The following is a 23,424-nucleotide window of genomic DNA, read 5'->3' as shown; positions in this document are numbered from 1 at the left end:
GGTCTTCCTATGGGATGACATTTGTAGTTTTTCATACTTTTTAGTTTCTGTCATGAAGTCTCGCGATTTTGACAGCAGCAGGACAGACTTATAATTTGTTTTCACACAACCAATTTCATGCTAACTCATTTCATGATCTATTTCATTTTTGACAGAAGTCCGAGTTCTCTATCCTTGGACCTTGGACTGAGCTGCTGCTGGGTGGGGCATGTTCTAAACTGTGTATATAGTGGAGATCGGAGGATTTCTCCTTCAGTTCTCACCTCCCCCGCCAACCTCTCAGTCCTCAGCATTAGGATTAAATAAGGCACTGTTTGGAACACACCTGGGAATCAACTGGAACTAGTTGACGTTTAAGTATCTCAATTTCCATCCATAGTCTTATTTTTCAATACCAAACTCTCAAAAGCAGCCTAAACTTTCTCATTTCTACAACAGGGAGATTGTAATTATCTGTGGTTATTCTGAAACTGTTTTTGTTAGTGTTGTTGACAGAACATCCGCTTAATTGTAATGAGATTTTTTTTCTCCTCTTTCATAATTTGGGTGAATTTTTTCTGAGTGTGAAGAAGCTCACAACAGTAGTTTAAAAGACAAACACAATGATGTCTGGTCCATTCCTACCAGACTGATCTCTGCCACATGAATATTCAGGGGAGCCCTGAAGAGTCCATTAAAAACAAAGTTGAACTCTACCTGTTTATAGATTACTTCTCTTCGTAATTACACTATGTTTCAGCAACTAATGGGAATGAAACTTCTTAACAAAAACAACTGCCTTTCCATAACATGAATTAAAGGAGAAATCAAGGTCAATTCTGTTTCAAGTAACTGTCTCAAAAGGAAAAAAAAAATGTCTTCATTAATCAAAAGCATCCAGATCTACTTCCCTTTATTAATCCAGGTATATAGAAGCTCCTAACACTTGTAACCAATCTCTGTCTGCTCTAATGGATATTTGGAACCTTTATTGATTTGGGTAAATTTGCTTCTTCTAAGGTCAATAATGATAAATGAGTCATGTTCTGCATGAAGTGACTTGGTACTTTGAATTAAATGATTGTAATTATCTGTAGTTATTCTGTAACTGCTACTGTTACTGCTGTTGACAGCACATCCATGTAATTGTGATGAGAATTTTTTTCTTTGCTCTTTAATAGTTTGGGTGAATTTTATCTGCATGTGAAAAGGCTAATGGTAGTGGCTTAAAAGGCAGACAGGGCAGTGTCAGGCGCCTTCCCTTATGCTTCTGTCGTCATGGGCCGTATTCCCACAGAGCTTGCTCTGGGTTGGTGTTGATCACAGCCCAACCTGATGGGCATTGGGAGGAAGGGGTAGCCACGTGCTGCCACTCAATGCCTTTTTAGTGGAAGTAAATCAGGCTCAGAACCCAGAGATGAAACGTTAATCACCCACTGTGTTTCCTAGGCCACTCTAATACGGTATCTGTTTGGAATTCATCGTCAACCCTGTGGTGTTCTCATTGTTTCACTGGTGATGAGAAAATCCTGGCTGCCCACAAGCCCTTGCTGTGCTTCCATCTGCAGCTGCATTTTGAAGTCAGCCTTCTATATACAAAGCCCTGTGTTCTGTCTCCATGATGCAGGGCTCCCAAAATCAAGGCAGGTGCAAATGAGATTGTACTTTCAGCTGGCCTCTGGCACAGATGGATGGATTTGCCCATCAGAGCTTCAGCCTCCAGGTGAGGCCAGTCTCAAGGCAATTTAGCATGGACTTAAAAGGGGGGAGAAGAGCTAGTTTATTTCCTCCAGCTACATGCTTTTCCTCAGAAACCTAGAGCCGAGAGATTTTCGTTTTAAGGCAGATCTTTTTTAAAATGTTTTAAGAGAAAGGCAGGAAGTTGGACATAATATATCTTTCCGAGTCTCAGATTTCATTCCAGAAAAATGAAGCTGAAAGAAATTACTTTTTAAGACCTCTGCTTGTTCTAACATAAGTGGGACAATAGGACTTTTATACTGAGGACAAAGAAATTGCTTTTGAATGCATACGTGTATTAGGAGTAGTTTTCATTACAGACCCTCCCCACTAGCATCCAGTAATTCATCGAGAATTACAGTTAGTTTTTGTGCTGCAAAACTAGAGAGAAAGAGATGGAGTCAAACCTTACTGGGATGAGAAAGCAATTTTCTAGACATGAAAAAGAAAAACGCGCTGGGTCAGGTTCCTCCCATACCACTGGACGTGGCACAAGAAATGATGTTATAAATGGCAATTTAGGGCAGACTACTAAGTAGCAGAGCAGGACATGACCTGTGCTTCCAGAAGACAGAAGGGCCAAAGGATAGCAGTTTTCTAAGTGGTGGAGTGGAAGAGGAAGAGTTGGCAAGGAGGAGGAAGGGAAAGAGGAATGAAAGGAGCGGCAGCTTAGAACACATAGAAGAGGCCACTTAATGTTGAGAGTTTTTGCAAGGAGAGCTTCGTAACCTGATTCCAGTTGTACCACTAGATGTGAGTAGAGCAGGAACCCGATGCCACCTTCCAATGACGATACTGCCACGCTGCTGTGCCGACTGTGGGACTTGCCTCTGTTCAGGAGGAGCAGCCGTAGGGGGACGGTAGAACGTTTTGGGCTGGGTACCTCCCTTCCTCCAGGGCATTTCAAAATGAAAAAGCAAACTGAGGTAACTTCAGTCTGTTTGAGCCCAGAACGTCTCATTCCTGCCACATTTTCTCTCTCCTCCCACCTCTCCTAGCCTCTTAAGCATAGAGATTCCCAGCTGAGATCCATTCCCTTGCTTTCTTTTCTCTGTTTGGGGAGTGATTCTTAAGCCACTTTTTATGTTTCTCATTTTCTGCATCAGTCTAAAACCTCAAACTGGAAATTTTACCTCCATGAGACTAGGATAGTAGGCCATCTCCCTCACCGCGCCCCCCAGCTGATGAAAAAGAAAACCCTCTGAAGTCGCCCGCAAGTGCCTCTGGCTCCCTCAGAAGAGGAAGGCATTTGTGGCCACCTCCCTTGGTCTCACTCCTGCAGGTCATAAGGTAGAAGCCAGAGAGCAGCTGCGCTGGGTCACAGTAAAGAAGCAACGGGCTCGTAAGGCAGCAAAATGAGAAAAGCCACTGAAAAAAAGGATGGCACACCACGACAAGGGCCATGGCACCCTTCTCCATCTTTCACTGAGTAAATGGCTGAAATGCCAACACAGCTGAAAAGCCAGCAAAAATAGATGAACTTTGTAGCAGGTGTTAGCACTTGTAGCCATCTAATTTCAGCTTTAACTTCCCAGTCCCCAGAGAATATAGTTTCGGAGACTGGGGAAAGTGAGAGCATTCGTGTTTAAAGTCTGGAATCGGAGGTGTCGGTTAAAGGCCAAAAGCTTTAGCTCTATTAACTCCTCTCTGAATCAAGAGAACGTCAAGAAGAGACTGGATCTAGTACATTTTACAGATAAACCAAGTGGAGGGTCTGGGTCAAATAGTGAATCTGTTTAAGAAAGAAGAGAATTAGCACTAATAGACTGGTTTTTTTCTTCCTGCATATGATCTGTATCAACTGTAGTCTCAATCCAACATCTGTGTAACATGTGTACAGCTGTATGTAGGGCATTATTTGTCTATGAACAGAATATTACATGCTAGATCCAGTGCCCTTCAGATGAATTGAAATCTGTTAGAGAAGGCAGCAAACACTTGTGTTCCAGCTCAGCCTTTATTATAATTTGAGCGCTGTGCGCCTCACTGAAGAGATTGGGTTTGAGGGAAGCCAGTTCACTTGCTTACCAGGGAGTTTGCTCTTCATCAGCTTTCATTGGAACAAAGTACTAACAGCCGAGGTGTCGTCTGTGTTGATGTCATGCAAAGATTCCAGCTTGAGGAGTGCAGGAGGAACCGGTCTGCCATGGCCTTGGTAGACATCAAGCTTAATGTCAAACACGGAGGTGAGGCTGAACGGAAAACAGCAACTGCTCAACGTTATTGTCTCCCCGCTTTATTATTTAGAGACACGTAGTAGACAATTGGGACTTGCTGGCTTCTTGGTTTTAACTTTTCTTCCCAATAACTCATGGGGGTCTCTTTGGCCCCCTTCCTTTTCCTTTATCTCCCTCCCTGACCCAGTTCTCTAATCCTAACATAGGAAAGAAAGTAGTAATTTTTACAATTCTCCTAAAGTGAAGGAACAGAAAATGAGATCAGATACTTACAAATGGTAAGTGGAAAAAGTACATGTTGCTGAGTTAGACCCACAGAAAAATAAAGCATTTCTGGTATCAACCCACAGTAGACAGCCACACATATACCCCAAGAAATGCTTAAATTGAGCCTAGTTGGTCCTCTCTGCTCAACAGTAGTTCTGTAGTAAAATGTGTTAATAACAAGACTTCTTTCTTGAAAGGAGGTGTCTTCAGGTATCTTCAGGGACAAGGGGGTGTCAGGAGGGCAGGGCTTGGGGCTCCTGCTGCAACTGCATATCCTGAGCCAAGGGGAGAAGAAGCCTGGGAGACAGGGGAAGGACATTTCTCATAGCCAGGGTGTAGTAGTCAAACTATAAGAAGCCAGCTGCCCTTCGTCAGTAGGCAACAAAGGAGAGAATAAAAAGCTAGGCAAAGTGGAGAAGCAGCAACTGTAAACAGTGGAGGCCCTGAAACATCTCATGGAAATACTTAAGACATTTTTGTATCTCTGTGTGGTGGCTTGTAACTTCTCATGGAATTTTTTTTTAATGAAAACAGTGCACATGTATCTTATGAGCTGTGATGCAGCCTTTGCTATCACCCACAGACAGAGGCCACTTTGTGGAACAGCTTGCTTTTTGATGAAGTCATCAGAAAGCTCTAGTTATACTAATCAAGCCAAAGAAAATGGATCATCTCTACAGCAAATACTTAAAGAAAACTAAATTTGGAAAACATGGGATCCTACATTTCTTATCTGCCACAAACTGCAGTTTCCCTTTAAGGAATTGCAGCATGAGCCGCAATTTATCATTGGTACAATTATCATTCATATTCCTCAGAAATTGTACGTGCCTGGTTGGCTTAGAAAGAAGTACTAGGATCTACAGTGTCCTTCCCTCCTTTCGTGAGCACTGATAAGGAAAGGGGACTGTTAAGAAAAGTTATTCTCAGCAAATTATCAATTGCTGAATCATAAAATTAGAGCAATTGGATGCAGCTTTGGCTTTAGGTCTATTTCTTCTTTCCCACACCAAAATGGAATTTTGAGTGAAAAATTGCAGCATCTCTACCCTGTAATGAAATGTGCAGAAGAAATGAAAAACGCATTACTTTACCCCATGTGTATGTACTACATCATTACACCACTGAGAATGTTTCACTAATGATACAGAACATATGGGGGCTCTTACATAATGAACTACAATGAGGTACATTAAAAATATAGATGAGTTTAATTGTATATATTTAATTGATAAAAAAACTTTTATAAGGCAGTTTCAATACTTCTACAGATGGTAATTATTCCCATTGGTGGAGTCCAGGCTGTGTGTTATTACAAAGTTTGCACCAGCATAACTAGGAAGGGATCTGGTTAGCCAAAATGAAGGATATCCTAAGTTCCAAAACTCTCGTTTTAATAATTTGGGCTGTGGACTCATTTTCTTCATGTCTTTCTGTGTGTTTGCCGTAAAGCTGTGAAAAGATTCTTTCAGTGCAGTATGTTTGCATTCATGATAACCACTTCCATTTCTTCCAGAGGTTGTTGCTCTCTCCTTTCCTTCCCTCCTACAAAGAAGAAACATGGGACATTTTTTAAAAGTTACCATCGTATGGGAGGCTGAGGCAGGAGAATGGCATGAACCTGGGAGGCGGAGCTTGCAGTGAGCCGAGATGACGCCACTGCACTCCAGCCTGGGCGACAGAGTGAGGCTCCATCTAAAAAAAAAAAAATACCATCCTAGTGCCACAGAGATATGAAAATACTATTTTGATAGAGAATCTGCATACTTTCTAATACAGCACATAATTGGATTTTACAGTCTTCAAGAAGAGCTAATTTGGCTTATAGTTAGTATTTTATGATCAATGTATTGAATTTAGATGATAGTTTTCCATTGGATCTATATCAAAAATGTTTGTTCAGTAAAACCTCAGTCTTTAGTATTTTCGGAGAGTAAAACTTTACCTTAAGATTTCAAAGAGGAAGAAAAAGCTTATTTTGCACAATTCTGATTTTTGGACACTGGTGTCCACATCCAGCAACAGGCTGCAACACTTCAGAAACTCCCATTGTAGCGTAAAACTCAGTAAAATCTGATTTTCTATTAGGATAATTTTATATAACCCTTGTTACATCTCAATTTAAGGAAATAATTAGAGCAAATTAGATCACAGGAAAGTTTAATTAGCCCATGGTAGTTTTGAATTAAAGTTCATTTTCTCTGAAAATTAGGAAAGCCTGAGAATTTAGTTCTTCATTATGTGATAATTTAGCATCATACATCAATAGCATCCTGGGAAAGGGACGGGGTATGGCAGTGGTCTGGAGGGTGGTGTGCTCAGTGACCTGGAACCAGACTGTGCCGTGGAAGCTTAATGGTCAGGGGCAGACCATTATAGCACATGGAGACCCAACTATTTCCAGTGCGTTAAATTCCAGGTTAAAACTTCCTAATCTTGATTTTGCATTTGTGATATTCACTTTACTTGAGGAGTTCATTAAACAGATATTACTTAAAGAAAAAAAATCTTATTCCCATACTGTATTTGCTGGAAGCCTTTAAGATATTATAACTTGAAGATTCTATCCTATACATACATGAGGCAGTGACTTTTCTGGTTTTAAGTATTTTCACTGTTGTGCTATAATTGTCACAATCACATAAAAGAGCTTTCCACAAATACAATGTGCAGAGAATGTGGCTTAATATTTACTTTGTGTACACAGAGGATTTGGCAAATCTTTTACTGATAATTAATGCCTTTAATTAAAATTTATTTAGTCATGGTGACTTAATTCGGATTAAGGTCAATAATTAAGCTCTACTTTTAAAGCCTGGCTGAAACCTCCACTCTTTCAATAAGTCTCCATGAACCCTCATCCAGTTAGTTTCCCCCGTTTTTCTTGCAATGCCCTTTCTAGTCAGCCTTCAATTAAGGTTATTTATGCATGCTTCTTAACCCTCCTGTGTAAGTCGAGGATTCCTGTCATTCATCTTTGCACTAGCCACAGCACTTGGCACAGGGTTTTGTCTATAATAGGTGTTCAATAAATATTTATTTTAGTGATCATTAATGTGAGGAGGTATGTATTATTCAGACCACGTGGCTTTGAAACACATCTATGTGCAGTGAAAACGTAAATTTCTTCTTTCAGTGAGCAGCTCAGTGTCCACATGATCACCACCACCCATCTCCTCTGACATCTCTATCCATCTCAATTCAGACCAATGAATCCAGTGTGGAAAGCAGGAATCACACCAGCCAAAATCATGTTACGTCAGTATTTTGTATCATAAGTAGAAAGCCTTCAAACATTGAATTTAGCAGATTATACAGATCAACCATGAAATTGAATTTGACTTTTGCTGAATACAATGAGTCATATCAGACCCTTCTGCACAGGAGAGTTCAAATAAACCCAGTAAAATATTTCCCCAGAAGTAATTGGAAGCATTTGTACATGTATTACACTCAAATTAATATGAATCTTTTTATTGCAATTTCACCATGTAGATATTTTTCTATACCTCTTTCCATTGGTTCCCATCAAAACACATACATTTTGTGTTATCTAAGGACCAATATTTAATTTTGGAGAATAGTTAATATTAATTTCATATTGGTATTTAATAAAAATGTCTAATATTTAATAATAAAGGCTGTGTTATAACTGATCACACTTTTATCCAACATGAGACAATGAAGGCAGAGAGAACTGGCCAAGGTTCACATGGCAGAGCAGAGGGCATATAGGGTTAGATACCTGTACTTTTCTTCTCTTGTTAGGATGTTGAGCTATACCACTGTATTGTGAGTCTATTACCTAAAACTGGTTTACCTATTGTAATGTCTGAAGCAGGACCCTGAATATCCCTCACATAAATTTTGCTTCTGAAATCATTTTAAACTTATATTTAGGCATGATGTCTGATATGGGAATTTGAAGTATTCCAAATAAAACGCACATTGAGAAAACATGACTTGAGTGGCCTTATCAATGCTTTGCCATTTAGTAAGGGGAATTTATGGTCTAACCCTTTCAACTTACCCAAATTGAAGATTTTGACTAAAATATCATTGAATTGTACTCTAAATGATGAATTTTATGGTATTTAAATTACATCTCAATAAGTGGTTTTATTAAAAACTACATTTCCTGAAAAACTGCCGACTACCTATGTAACTATGAATGGTTTCAAAAGTCACCCAGATTTGACTATTCAGAATACGTGTCATTTTAGACAAAAGATTTGAGAGCTAGACTCTGTAACTTTTCTAATCACAAAAACTTAGTCCCAGATCAGATGAATGATTTGGCCAGTATTTCATAGTAAGTTAAAGGCAAAGACAGGTTTTGAAGTCCATTCTCCTAAGTTTCCGAGAGCAAAACTTGCTATTTGAAGTTCTCTTGAGTTAATTGCATTGCACCCTGTCTTCTAGGGTCTACACTTTTTCTAAGATTTGTGATCTCTCAGATAATAGGTAGTGTTATGCTTAAAAGAGTCAGATCACTTGGTACTGGCCCCAGAACTTAAAAGTATCGAAATGAAATAAAGTTGGATTTAAATAAATATTTTTGGGGAAAAGAAAAATGCTTTCTCATTTTCTTGGTTCTTATTTAATTAACATTATACATATCTTTCATTTTAAGATATTTAAAATTATTTCTGGAAAGGAGTATAAGCAAATGTGAAATTTCAAAAATAAAAAAAAAGGAGTCATAACTTTGGTGTTACATTGTCTACCCTGTTGATTGTCTCTGAAATCAAAAGCTCTGTATCTTTAATACTATTAAGTCTGCCTGTGAGCTATAAGCCGTTTCGTTAATTAAAACTTTTTGAATTTTTCTCTAGAAACCAAAACAGACCACTATACTTGCAGCAAATATCCATTTCATTGTACCACATTGTGGTTGAATTCACCATTTTTAAAAAAGAAAACATTTTTTAACCTTTATTTTTAGCTTTTGTTCTAATTTCACTTTAAGAAATGTGTTTCATATTTGCAGCCAAATGAACTTCATATTTGCAACAATAAGAAAGACGTGCTTCTTTCTTTGAAACAATAACCCCTGTTTTTCTGAGACATATAAAAGAAAACTGATATTAATGGGGAGATATACCATGTTCCAATATGGAGAAAAAATTTTTCAAAACCTAGGTTCTTCCTAATTTCTAGGTTTAATTTGGTTTTATTCCAGATTAGCAGATTTTCTTTCTTAAATTTTACAACTGTTCTAAAATTGATCTTATCTGGTCTTATCTTTTTTTTTTTTAAGAAAATAAAAGGGAGGGGAGCAGAAACTGAAGATAAATTGATGTAGATTTTTAAACGTAATAAAAGCTATAACAATAAAATCTATGGTACTGACATAGGGATCAATGAAAACAAAAATGGAAGCTGGGGGGAAAAGACTCTAATATATACATACTAGAATTTAAGTGAAATGGAAAGATTTTTAAAAGCTACATCCTCTGGAGTTTGCTATGGGTAGCAAAAGATATATTGTATCTCTTTCAGACCTTTCCAAACATCTAATCTCTTCCTGCTTGTAGAGGTTGTTTTGATGGGGGAGAGGGCTGAAATAATTCAATCAAGGGACTTAATCCACAAAATTTGAAGCATTGTAAAGAAAAAATGTTATGCCAAAGTTGTCTGTTCTTTGTAAAGTTAAACTTTAGAGGGCTAGACTGCTCTTTTAGCCGTGAATGCTACCTTAGAAAGCAGGTCCTGAGATAAGTATTTTTCCACAAGTAGTTGATTAGTGATCCCAGGAAATATTGGCAGGGGAGCAGAGAAGTAAGACAGGGAGGGAAGGCGGCCCAGATAGTTTTTATCAAACACCTTACCACTGTGGGCAAGTGGAGCCTGATCTTGCTGGGGAAATGTGAGCACTGGTGTAAGACATACACCTAGACTCATCCACTCCAACCAAACATGAGACCACTCACGTATTTACTCAGCACATTCTCTGTTATTGGTCTAGGGGTGCTGGATTGGGGATAAGGATAGGTGTTATTCTCTAGGCACTTCCAACCTGCTGCTCCTGTAGACAACACAAAATTTGGTGGCCAGATAAAGCCTCGGGTAAGTAAATGGAGGTGCTGTTAGTTGGAAGTCAGACCGGCAAGCTCTGAAGTGCTAAAGGCCAGGGGAAAGAGATGAGGAAAGAACTAGCACTATCTGACACAAAGGCCAATACTCTAGGATCTTACTTCACACAGTAAAGAAATAAGGATTTTTGGTGTTCCTGTGATAACCTGAACTGAAGAAACAACAAACAACAAAAAGACGGGGAAGGAAGGCTGACCATTGTTGAACTCGGGAAAGACTTGTGATGGGAAAGATAAATCAGTATGGAGAAATCAACCTGGCATCTGGCCAGTCTAAGGAGGAATCACTGTGACCATGATCTGGGGGAGCCACTGAAGAATTTTGGATGCAGTGATGTTTCACAATGAATCTTGGGGTGTTTCCCTGTCTGTTTATACTCTCCCTCAATTACTTCCAAACTCTCAGTAAGAATTCGAGTGTAATACCCTTGTGTTAGCAGTGCCTTGGGAAATAAAGACAAAGGGACTGTGTCCCTGCTAAGAATGAAGCTGTTCAGAGTGGTGATATGATGGTCACACGTGTTTCACAATTGAGCAAGGGTTTGGCATGAGATGTAAGCACTCTGAGAATGGAAGTCACACAGGTATCCCTGGAAATATTAGGGAGACTGCTAGCAATCCTGTTACTTCGTATAGATTTGGTTTTAAAGAATGACAGCAGAAGGCTATAGGACTTCTGAATTTACTTAAAATTTTGATGTATTGCTTATTTGAAATTTTTGCATTAGTTTTGGTTTTTCAAATACTGTATTGAAATATTATTTATATTAATTACTGAAGGTTTTTTGGTTTCCCCTTTAAATTTTTCCCAGAGGTGAGTTCCTTACTCATTTGAACCAAATGCTCATCTTCACATAGAGATATTTGGGCCCCACCATATAAAAGAAATAGTAGTATCAGTTCCTGGGCAAAGGAAATGGTGATGGGAATTGATTTGCTATTTGGGGTGGTGGGGGGGGAAAAGAGGTTCTAAGCTCATTCTTTGTAGCAAATACATTTTTGTTTGTTAATGTGTTAAAAATTTAAAATAACATTAGATTTTTGGATACAGAAGGGACTTCTAAGCATAAAAGAAAAAACTACAAAGAAAAATATGCATAAATTTGCATAAAATTAAAGCTATTCATTTCAATAAGCATGAAACAAGAGAATCTAACAAATATTTGTAAAAACTAAGTTATTAAGACATTAACATTTTTGAAAAGTAATTTTGAAGTTAGAATAAAGATCCTTAAAGCTATCTGTACTTCTTAATACAGGAATCTCATTGCTAAAAACTTACCCTTATAAAATAGAGATGTGGCCAAAGATTTGTGTGTATCTGTAGTGTTTTATAGCTTACCAGTAATAACAAAAATTCTTGAATCTAAATGTAAAATTATAGGAATAAAGAAATTATGACCTAACCATAGAATGGAACATTATACACATAAAAAGTATGCTTTTAAAGATGATTTAAACTGGCCTTGAGCAACAGCAGGGGGTCTACATGGCTGAAGGGACAACGGGAACATGCCTTTGAGCTGACCATGATCATTGTAATGGAGACTATACTTGACTGAAGGACAATTTGGAAGATCTCCTGCTTCCAAAGTTTTTTGGGTTGTGTAAGTTCTATGGTTCTGAGTAAGATCATAAAGGAGAGGAAATAAAAAAATGACTTAAGTTGGATTTCCTAGGATGCCAAATGTGGTTTGATTTAGAAAAATACATATCATGCAGGAAATATAATCTCACAGTGATGGGATTATGGGTGATTTTCATTTTCCTGTTCGTATTATGTTTTTTAGCATTATATTTAAGAATGTGTTCCTGGCGCAAAGGTTTTCTTCTCTCCCAGCTTATCACTTTGGTATATCTTCCAGATGTTTTAAAGAAACTTCTTTCAAATAAATGTGATAATTTTGAGCTGTAGGAAAAGGCCTACAGCTTGAAAGTGGAATTATTTATCCCAGTAACTTTCATATTTTAATAATATAAAGCCAGGCTTAGGAAGCATGTGTGTAAAAGGAATGAGATGGCAGCAGAAGTGTAATGTATGTTTCGGCAAACAAATGTCAGAAGATGCTTTTTAAGATGAAGTTATAAGACAATTCTTTTGGTCCTGGTTGGGTGAAGGTTGTTTTATCAATTGCTGAGATGTTCATTGTTCACTCATTCTGTGTGAAATCACAGGTTGTAACATTAGGAACACTAAACTGAGCATCATGGGCCTGAGTTCCCAGTGTCTCTTCTAACACTCTCCATCCAGGAGCTTAGCTTCCATTCACCTACCAGAACTTCCTTGTTGTCTGCAAAAGGAGGAACTTTCTGGAAATCTTTTTTGAATTTTCAGTTGCATCTCTTTGAAGTATTTGCAAATAAGATTTTATTAAATCAATATTTATTCATAAGTGGAATTCACCATTAGAATTGCCCACTTGGAACCTACAAAATATATGCCAACCAGTGATGGCATTTTTTTTTTTTTTTTTTTTTTTTTTGAGACGGAGTCTCTCTCTGTCGCCCAGGCTGGAGTACAGTGGCCGGATCTCAGCTCACTGCAAGCTCCGCCTCCCGGGTTCACGCCATTCTCCTGCCTCAGCCTCCCGAGTAGCTGGGACTACAGGCGCCCGCCACCGCACCCGGCTAGTTTTTTGTATTTTTTAGTAGAGACGGGGTTTCACCGTGTTAGCCAGGATGGTCTCGATCTCCTGACCTCGTGATCCGCCCGTCTCGGCCTCCCAAAGTGCTGGGATTACAGGCTTGAGCCACAGTGATGGCATTTTATACAATTCCTTGTATCTTTAAACCTGGGCATAAAAGTTCATAAGCGACTCCAGCCCAGAATCTGAGAAAGCAATCCTTTTAATCTAGTCAAATAACAAGGAATCTCCCATTAGAAGATACAAAGAGATAAAAAGAAAGAGATGATATACAAATATATCATTATATGATACATATTTAAAATTATATCTATGACATATACACTACACCTTAGAACAAACTTTTCATGTAAATTTGGCAATTTTTGATTGATAGCATTTTAAGGTCCATCTTTATTTTAGGGATACTGATGCTTCAAAACTGGACAGTGAATGTACTTTAAGAATAACAATCTAAAGTACAGTACCACCATGTTTGCTCGATGGAAATATCCAGTGCTGTACCACAAGTGTTAAATTGTTCTGCCTTAAAGAGTGACATCATGCAGGAAACTCAAATCAAGTATCAAATAATTCTTTTTTAATTACAAAGGAAGCATCCCCTCTCTGTTTTCTCCCCTGTGGTCTACTTTTTATTTTGTCTCTCTGACTCAATGACTTCAGTGAATCACTGGGTACAGTTTGCTATCCAACTCGAAAGATATATTGACTGGCAGGCTCATTTATTTACCTCCCCCCAAAAAGGAAGAAAGAAATCTTTTAAAAACTCATTGAGACTCCCCACTTTGAGCACAAAGAGGAACATCTTAGATGAAGTGTGAGCTAAGGAGAAGGGGAGTAGCCAGGATGGCATATTTTGAATGTGATGCCACCTCTCAGATGGCTTTCATTTTCATGCCCGGGAGCATCTTAAAAAAAGAAGCTGGATATTGCATATAAAGTTTAGAGAATCGAGTATTGTCTACTAAAGCAACAAGATTTACGAGAAACGTCTGGCTCAATTGCATTAAGAAAAAAAATGATTTCAAAAAAAATCACTTCCCCGCCTTTTAAAATGAAAACCATCTGCAATGAAAAATTTAAAATGATAAATCTTCTCCTTTCACACTGCTACTGATAAATGGTTAGTTTTCCTCCTCTTTTTGGAGGGAGCGGAAAAGGGATTTAGAAATATGTGATATTCATGCATGCAGACTTTTGGTTAAATATCTATATACTCTTTTCCTGGAATTTTGAATAAGATTCTAAGTTTGTATTATTATAATCATATGATATTACGAGAGCTATCACATGGAAACTCCAGGCTGTAACTTTTTGGAGTTGAGGTTCAATAACATTTGACCTTTCTTAGCTATGAAAAAAATTTGTGTTTCCATACATACAGTGATTTCAAATTCATGGAATATATTTACGTCAAGATCTACTCAATGTAAAACATTTTAAATTAGCCAGTTTATGCAAGCTTATGTTTATATTTGATGTTAAATATTTAATAATGTTTTTTATGGTGAAACCTCTTAATTTTGATTAAACAATCTATGGATTCTAACATTTATTCTGAACAAAAAAGAGGAATAAATCCATAATCCTTTCTTTTTCTTCTCTAATTCATGTGCCCCCAGACACACAAAGTGGGTAATGATTAAAGTAATAATGCTACATGCTAGTGTCTTTTGTTTGTTCCATACTATAAAAGCCTGTAGGCAAGTGTCCATTGTTTCATTTTACCCAGATCTTAACAAATAGTGAGATCTTAAATAAATGGCAATGACTGAATTCACATAAAATCATTCTCCATATACTGTCGCCCCCAGATTATGAATCTAGAGGGCACTGATTTACACGTGGCTTACTCTGAAGCAGGAGTGAGTAGAACTGTCCCTAATGGGGGCATCTGTTCCTTTCCTCAAAAAAGGGGCACTCAGGCTCCTTCGGAAACCTGCGAGTTTAATTGGAAATTCTGGGTGCCTACTTTACTAGTCATAAACTAAGTAATTGTTTCCTAATGCAAGCTGGCAGTGCCATTGAGGGCAGATTATACAGACCTGCCATCCTGAGGTGTTCTAAACAAGTGACAAATCATTAACAGCAGGTCTCTGGATCTCGGTGAGTGAGCTCTGTGGCTGCTACTGGAGGGAAACAAGACCAGAGAGGAGCGAGGGAGATCTGAGCAGGCAAGAGCTGCTGCATTAATGACTGGCATTGTCAGCACTGTGCGCTGGGGATGACTGCAGCATCTTCACTTTCACCTTCTCAGGGGTGTTGCTATGGGTACCATCTCAGAGGTGTCATAGAAAAGAAAGAGCAGGAGGTAGACTGATGAACAACATAAGGAAGTAAAGGATATGCAATGGCATAACAATATGAAGACATTCTTCCCATACAAACGAGTGTGTTGCATACTTCGATAGGGACCCATTAAATATGGAGGATGGCAGACAGGAGAATTGGTTGAATTGTCAACAAATGACAAATAAAAGGTGCTTTGGAACTATTTTATGGCCCCAATTATCCATAAAGATAATCGTAGTACTGGACCTTTATCACTTGGGTACAATCTTTTGTCACTAAATTAATTTATGAGCCCCTGGGAATTGTATGCATGCGTGGTGTATGGGTGTTTTTGCAGTATGGCAAGACTGGGGAAAGCTGTTCATTATTTTAAAGGCTGTGGGTTTTTTTTTTTGCCCTCTTTTCAAACTCCTGCTCTCTCCCCTGATCAGAGATTCTGTGAAGGTGCCAACTCCCTAGCACTTTGACTTTGAAATTAATCATGGTAGCCTTCCCTCTCCGTAATATGTTAATCATCATTAGCCCAAATCTCTTGTTCTCTCTCTCTGTCATACTTTAGCCGCCGTTGGATAAAAGTCAGAAAAAAAATTATTAGGAGCGTTTTAACAAATTGCAGCATTTCAGTGATTATGTAGCAGTTGTCAGATTCCTTCCTGGCAGAGTTGGAAAACTGACATTTTCTTAGTTTCCCAAGTTTATGCTATTTTAATAAGTTGAATAAACAATGTTGAGGTAGAAAACAGGTTTTGCTACCCACCTTATATATAGTGTTATAATCAGAGTCCAACCATATATATATTTATAGAGGAGATTATTAAAAACATTCTGGTGAGAATACAGAGCAACTTCCCCTCATTTGATTGAAAACTGAAAGTTCATATTTTATGGGTCATGTGGCATTCAGCCTTTCCAAACTGGCTTGAGTAGTTTCTATAAAATATGTAGCTGGAAATTTTGGTTCTTTTAGTTTTCTTCTTTCTCGTATTTACTTTTTTTTTTTTTTAAACTTTTGTTTTTCTGTTTTAAAATCATGGTAGTTGCTGGGAATGTCAACCAAAATAACATTCATAACCTGAAACTACCACCCATTATTTTCACACATATATCATATAACTGTCACTGGAAACCAAATTCTGGGGTGAGCTGACCAAACTCTTGGGAGGCTATTGCAGATACTTTTCTATAAAAAATGTTTTTACTAAAATCACACAAAAGAACCCTTGGCCCTGGCCCTACTGCATACTTAATTTTTTAAGGCATCAGTTTACTCAGGCAAAGAAACAGGAGATGTTCTTAGAAAGGGATGAGGTCCTGACTTGCAGACACTTTTCTTTTTCTGGCTATAACTTAAGGTGTAGATCGTTGGTAGAACTAGAAGTAGATATTTATGGGAAAATGAAATTGGATTTGACTAAGCAGTGAGAGCTAAGACAGATTTGAAAATAATAGAGAGGACCTGATCTGTATTCATTAATTTGTTCATGAATTCAACATTTATGGAACAGCTTCCATGCATCGGGTACTGTACTTGATATTAGGGAAACAAAGATGAATTAAGACACAGGCCTCTCCCAAGGAGCTTGCAGTCTAGAAGACATGGTCTTTATTTTATTTTTATTAAAAAAGATGAGGTCTCACTCTCTTGCCCAGGCTGGGGAGCAGTGGTACCATCACAGCTCACTGCATCCTCAAACTCCTGGGCTCTAGGGCTCCTCCTGCCTCAGTATCCTGAGTACCTGGGACTATGGGAACACCCCACCATGCCTGGCTAATTAAAAAAAAATTTTTTTTTGTACAGATGGTATTTCCCTATGTTGCCTAAGCTGGTTTTGAACTCCTGGGCTCAAGTGATACTCCCACCTTGGCCTCCCAAACTGCTGGGATTATAGGCATGAGTCTTTGTGCCTGGCTGAAGACAGTCTTTAAATAGCTTATTATATAATGCTGTGAGCAGCATGCAAGCATAATAGTGTGATCTGAGACATCTAAAAATGAGGGCAGTAGTGAGATTATAATTCACTAAGTGGTTTCCAGAGTATAAAATAAAATGAATGCTTTAATTTCCAAATGCTCTTAAGGTAGGAAAAACAATTTGAAGTATTAAAAACAAGAGAAGTACATTGAAGGTGGTATTACAAACTACTTGCTAGACAAGGGTAAGATGAGAGCCAACACAAGGGATGTAGTTGGGAGAACCACAGAAATAGACTTCAAAATTTGGGACTTAATTACCTATATGTTACTGTATCCACCTTGAAAAGAAAATGCTGTTTGCTGAATTAAAAGTCATTATTTCTGTAAAGTGTGCCCTAATGGCAAGTAAGAATTAAAAGGTTCTTAAAGTCATTCTTGGGTTTGAGCTGTATATAACCAGGGCATTTTTTTTGGTAATGGAGTTTCTTAAAATCAATTATTATCTTTTATTACAGGCTTCAAAATAATTGTTGTTCTAGCTATGATGTCAAGTTATATCTAGTCCAGCCAGAGTAGTATTGTGAAGAAATAATTTCTATCACAAAAGTCAGTCATTATTCTATTAACTAATTCTATCACTAAATTTGGCTTTTGTTTTGAATTTCTTACTTTTCCAGATTTGAAAGTTGTTTATAGATACTAGAAACATTCAGAGTAGTATGTGCGGTTTATAACGTTACTAACTCAGCACTGGTACTTAATAAACAATGCCACCTGTCATTAGTAACAATAAAAAGTAGCACCCGTTAAATCTTGCAAGATAACCAGAGGCCATCAAGTCATCCTCCTTAATATTGCAAATTTTAGTAAAGTTTATAAAATTATCCAGCTGATTTAAAAATTGGATTTTAATATATTTGCAACCTCCAAATATATTACAACATGATTATAAATTGCTCTGGGAATTTTTTTATACTCAAAAAAGGTCAGCTTTTACTACAATGTAAAATTTAGAGCCCTTATTGAAATATGTCTTCCAGCAAGCTGTGAGGAAGTTTTATGCAACCATTAAATATATAAACACTTGTAAAGGACAGTGTATCTATATATACATATGTGTATATGTGTGTGTGTATTTATTCATATTTACATAAAGCATGTGTGAATATACATTCTCATATTTATCTGTACATATGTCTGCCCCTGCATCTGGAAGAATATATTTGTGTTTGTAGAGTTGGTCCAGTGTTCATATCCAAATGCAAATTTTGACTCTTAGAAGCATATTTGTATCTTTTCCTTTCTCAGTAGTTTTGCCAGTTGGTGTATTTCTTTGCTTATTTCCACTTTTTCTTCCTCTGCAGCATCCCCCATGAAGTGGCGCTGAAAGATCACGTTAGCACAGTTCCATGATGTGAAATACCACAAGTCTGCAATTTTTCGGTCTTGAGAGTGTCGCTGGGCTGAGAGGATGGAAATCTTTCAGTAATTATACCAGTTTGTATTCGTCTCACATTTGGGACCAAATACAAATCCGATCCACTCTTTCTCCCTGTGAATATTCATAAAAAACAAAGTGCCAATTCTGGTCTAATCATGTATGGAACCAAATATGTTGATGAGTCCTAAGTATATACTGTGTGTCTGTATACATATGAATATATATATTTGTACACACTAATTTTGCTTGTGTCCTCCTCTGTGCAATTTGTTTGTTTAGTATAGGGGTTGCTGTTATAATGTGTTAATAAGCTGCTGAAAGCTTGGCACCTATTACTTGAAATGACAGCTATGTTAGAAGCCTATTAACACTCCATAGCAGCAGCTCTGCAGCTACTAGAAATGAATTTCAAAGAAGGTAAATGAACAAAAGCGATTCATATCTCTTAGGAAAGCAAATACCATGCCTAGAACCATATATACTTTGGAAATGTACAGTGTATAAAATGAAAAACCTCTTCCAGTTAAAGAAACAGCGGAAGGGAATATTTGGAGAAAGGAAGACTGCCTAAAAGATTTCCCAACAACCTTGAAGACATAAATGTAAAGGATACCAAACATAACTTCCTCCCTTTGTTTCTATTGTATTTAAACCAGAGCTGTGTCAAACTTATAGGAACAGAATATAGTACAGGTAGAGGAAATTCACTTTTCATGAGCAAAAGTTAAATCATCTGGATTTAGCTCAAACTTTTTCTTAGTTTCTGAGCTTAGAAGGATACCCTGTGCTATTGTTCTCTGAAGCAGGGCTCTTTTATGAGTCAGCTTGCTCTGCTTTTGAACTACTTTACTTACTTTTGACTGTCATTGGAATCTGCAAGATGGTTGAAAGTCCTGGGTAAACCTTAATCATGATAATAAAAATGTGGTAAGTTAAGTTCAGAGTAGGTGTTTTTCTTCCTCCTCTTTGTGATACAGTGTGTGTGGGGGTGTGTGTATGGCAAGGTGTGGGAGCTGGGTTATATGCTAAGAGTACAGTTCCATAATTCTAGGTTAAATTAAGATTTAACTGTATTAACTTTTTAAGGCCCTTGCTTTTGAAATCAGCTGCAATGAAAAACAAGTACTTTTACATTTCAACTTATGCATGCACAGAAATTAAAAATTGCTTTCAGAGTTTGTGTAAAACTAGCAGTGAAAAGTTATAATAGGTAGTTTCATCTTTAGAATAATTTATATTACTTCTTTAATATCAGGACAGTAACACATAGTAGCATTATCTTTGTGTTCATAGCATCATAATATCTATTATATAGAATATGTTTTATATACCATGCTATTCATGATATTTCTGTGAATGGCTACTATGACTTCTAAAAAGAAAAGCTGGAAAGGTCTTGGGAGAGAAAGAAAATGGGTGTAGACTCTAAAAATCTGTATAAATATAAGCCAAACATTCTTTGTGTACATGCATGTGTGCATGCACAAATAAGGCTTTACAAATTAGATTGGGATAGATTGTCATGGAGGAAAGAGGTGAAAATAAAGGCAATCCTCATCAATGAGACTCAATACAAAATGTGTTTTGAATATTGTCTAAATATTCAAACTCCAATTTCCCAGGTAAGCTGACACTACCCTTGCCCTTTGGGACACTAACTAGAAATGCTCTTAGGTGAAATCCTGTCAACCAAAACTTAGTTTCCCCAGCCCTTCTGTACACTAATAGTACATTGACAATTGATGCTCATTATGAATTTAAAGGTAATTTTGTGTTGAATCACTAACGGTTTAATTATGCTCAGTATTGTTTGTACAAAATGATTTTAAAAAATGGATTCTAACATCTTAATGTGTAACCCATGTGTGATATAGATAGTAACTACAGAGTAACTCAGAGTAATTGATTAACCCAAATGCCCTACTTCATATCTGGTGGAGAACAGGCTAAATTTAAATTAAGCAGCATTTTATTAGCATTTTTAAAGACTTGTATTGAGAAATGCCAATTACCAGTTGTTTGTGAGCTGCCCAAATATTAGAATGTTCTGAATGTATGGAATGGAATATGATCATTCAAACAGTAAAGCAATAAAACCGAAACTATATAACATTAGTATTCCCTAAATTGGTAAACATTAAAGTAATTGTGTTTCCTTGCTCTTTAAAATAATTATTTGATTTTAACCTTTTATTTAAAACATAACATATATATGGAATAATTAATGAAGAAATAATGTATAATTCAATAACTTAACCATGAAAAGGAAACACCCACGTGGCCATCACTTGCCAGCATCTTAGAACGTTTTTTTCCAGTCACGGCCACTCTTTCTTTCTACTAAAGTAACCATCATCTTTGCTTTCTTGCTCTTTATAGTTTTACAACCTAAATGTGCAATTTCATTTATCTGCTTTTTCAACTTACACAGATAGAATCATGCAGTGTGCATTCGTTTGTATCTGAGTATTAGTCTTCATGTCTCTACCTTTTCACCATCATTAGTTATTTTTAATGTTTTAAAGTAATCATTCTGGTGGTGTCTCATGATAAACTTGATTTAGAGCAGTTTTAGCTTCACAGTAAAACTGAGAGGACGGTACAGATATATCTCATTTACCCCTGGCCCCACATATGCATAGCTTCCCCAATTACTATTGTCTCCTACAGAGTAGTACATTTGTTATAGTTGATGGACCTAAATTGACACATTATTATCACTTGGAGTTCATAGTTTACATTAGGGTTCACTGTTGGTGTTGTACATTCTAAGTGTGTGACAAATGTATACTGAGATGTATCCACCATTATAGTATCATACAGAGTATTTTCACTGCCTTAAAAAATCCTCTGTGCTCTGCCTATATCTCTCCTTCTTCCCTCCTTCCTGACCCCCCCTGATCTTTGACACCCCTGTCTCCCTAGATTTGCCTTTTCCCGAATATCATATAGTTTGAATTATATAGTATGTGGGCTTTTCAGATTGGCTTCTTTTACTCAGTAATATGCATTTAAAGTTCCTCCATGTATTTTCAAGGCTTGATAGCTCATATGTTAGTGCCGAATAATATCCCATTGTCTAGATGTACCACAGTTCATCCGTTCACCTACTGAAGGGCATGTTGGTTGCTTCCAAGTTTGGGCAATTATGAATCAAGTTGCTGTCAACACTCATGTGCGGGTTTTTGTGGACCTATATCTTCAGCCATTTGGGTACATACCAAGGAGCACTACTGTTGGATCATATAACTGCCAAACGGTCTTCCAAAGTGTCTACACCATTTTGCATTTCCACCAGCAACTGTACTGCTCCATGTCCTCACTAGCATTTGGTGTAATCGGTGTTCCAGATTTTGGTCATTCTAATAGGTGTGTAGTGGTATCTTATTGTTTTAGTTTACACTTCTATGATGACATATGATGTGGAACATTGGAGCATCTTTTCATATGCTTATTTGCCATCTGTATGTCTTCTCTGGTGAGGTGTCAAAATCTTTGGCCCATTTGTTAATCAGGCTGTTTTCTTGTTGTTGAGTTTTAAGAAAACTTTGTGTAATTTGGATTAATGGTCTTTTATCAGATATGTCTTTTGCAGATATTTTCTCCTGGTCTGTGGCTTGTGTTTTAATTCTTTGACAGTGTCTTTTGCAAAGCAAACATTTTTAATTTTAATGAAGTCCAGTTTATCAATTATTTTATACATTGTACCTTTGGTATCATATCTAAAAAGTCATCACCAGTCCCAAGGTCATCTGGATTTTATCCTATGTTACTTTCTAGGAATTTTTACCTTCTAGGAGTTTTATAATTTTGTACTTTACATTTAGGTCTGTAATCTCTTTTGTAACCCTCCCCCCACTTTTTTTTTTTTTTTTTTTTTGCATCTGCATGCAGATGTTCAGTTCCAGCAACATTTATTGAAAAGACTGTCTTTTCTCTGTTGTATTGCCTTTGACCCTTCATCAAAGATCAGCTGACTCTTCATTGTGGCTTTAATTGTCTTTCCCTTATTACTAATGGACTTGAACATCCTTTCGTATGTTTACTGCCTATCTTTAATAAGTAGCTATCTTTTTTTACTGATTTGTCAAAGTTTTACATTTTTAAAATGTCATGTGAGGAAGTCCTTTGAGTTATGTATGTTTCAGATATTCCACTGTGTGGTTTGTATTTTAACCCTCTTATCAGTATATTGTGATGAACAGGTGATTTATTCAAAATTTTATTGTTTGCTTAAAGTCGAATTTTTCTAGAAATTTTAATCTAGATTTTTAAATTTATTGGTGTAACATTAATATCTGCAGGATCGAGTGATGTCTCTTTCACATTGATATTGGTTACTTACACATTTCTTTAAAATTTTGTCAGTTTTATCAGGAGTTTGTTAATTTTTACAAATTTAAATTAGTTTGATTGAGTACTTATTTTTAACTTTATGTACTTCCATCTATCCTTTGTATTAAATGTCTATTCTTTTTCTAATTTTTAAAGATGCAAGCTTACTTTGAGTTTTAGTCTCCCTTCTTTGTTGATACATACATTTAAAGCTATAACCCCCCCTGACCACTAGTTTTAGCAGCATTCCACAAGTTTTAATAGGTCATAGTTCCCTTATCATTTAGTTTAACATGTTATCTAAAACTATTTAAATTTTTTTGATCCTTGCATTATTTAGAAGTATATTGCCTAATTTTCAAAAATATGGGGATTTACCAGTTATAGTTTTACTGATTTCTATCTTATTTGCATTGTCATATATGATTTTATTTTGAAATTGTATGAAATTGTTTTATTGCCCAGTATATGGTCAATTTGGAAAAAATGTAATATATCCTTAAAAAGAATGTATATTCTGAAATTGGTGGCCACTTTGT

At 36.9% G+C, this 23,424-nt stretch overlaps 1 long non-coding RNA gene across 2 annotated transcripts in view; it reads left to right on the top strand.

Moving 5' to 3' along the window:
- The window catches only part of LOC105492829 (uncharacterized), a 313,905-nt gene extending 291,504 nt beyond the window's left edge, over positions 1-22,401 (top strand). For both annotated transcript variants that reach the window (XR_011606184.1, XR_011606183.1), the window contains one exon: positions 18,474-22,401. This is a non-coding gene — a long non-coding RNA (uncharacterized lncRNA). The remainder of the gene's footprint in view (positions 1-18,473) is intronic.
- The last annotated feature ends 1,023 nt before the right edge of the window (positions 22,402-23,424 follow it).

The sequence above is a fragment of the Macaca nemestrina genome, chromosome 7 (genome assembly GCF_043159975.1).
Source record: "Macaca nemestrina isolate mMacNem1 chromosome 7, mMacNem.hap1, whole genome shotgun sequence".
Taxonomy (NCBI): domain Eukaryota; kingdom Metazoa; phylum Chordata; class Mammalia; order Primates; family Cercopithecidae; genus Macaca; species Macaca nemestrina.
Note: the sequence above shows the minus strand (reverse complement) of the source record. Positions and strands in the feature narration are given on the sequence as shown.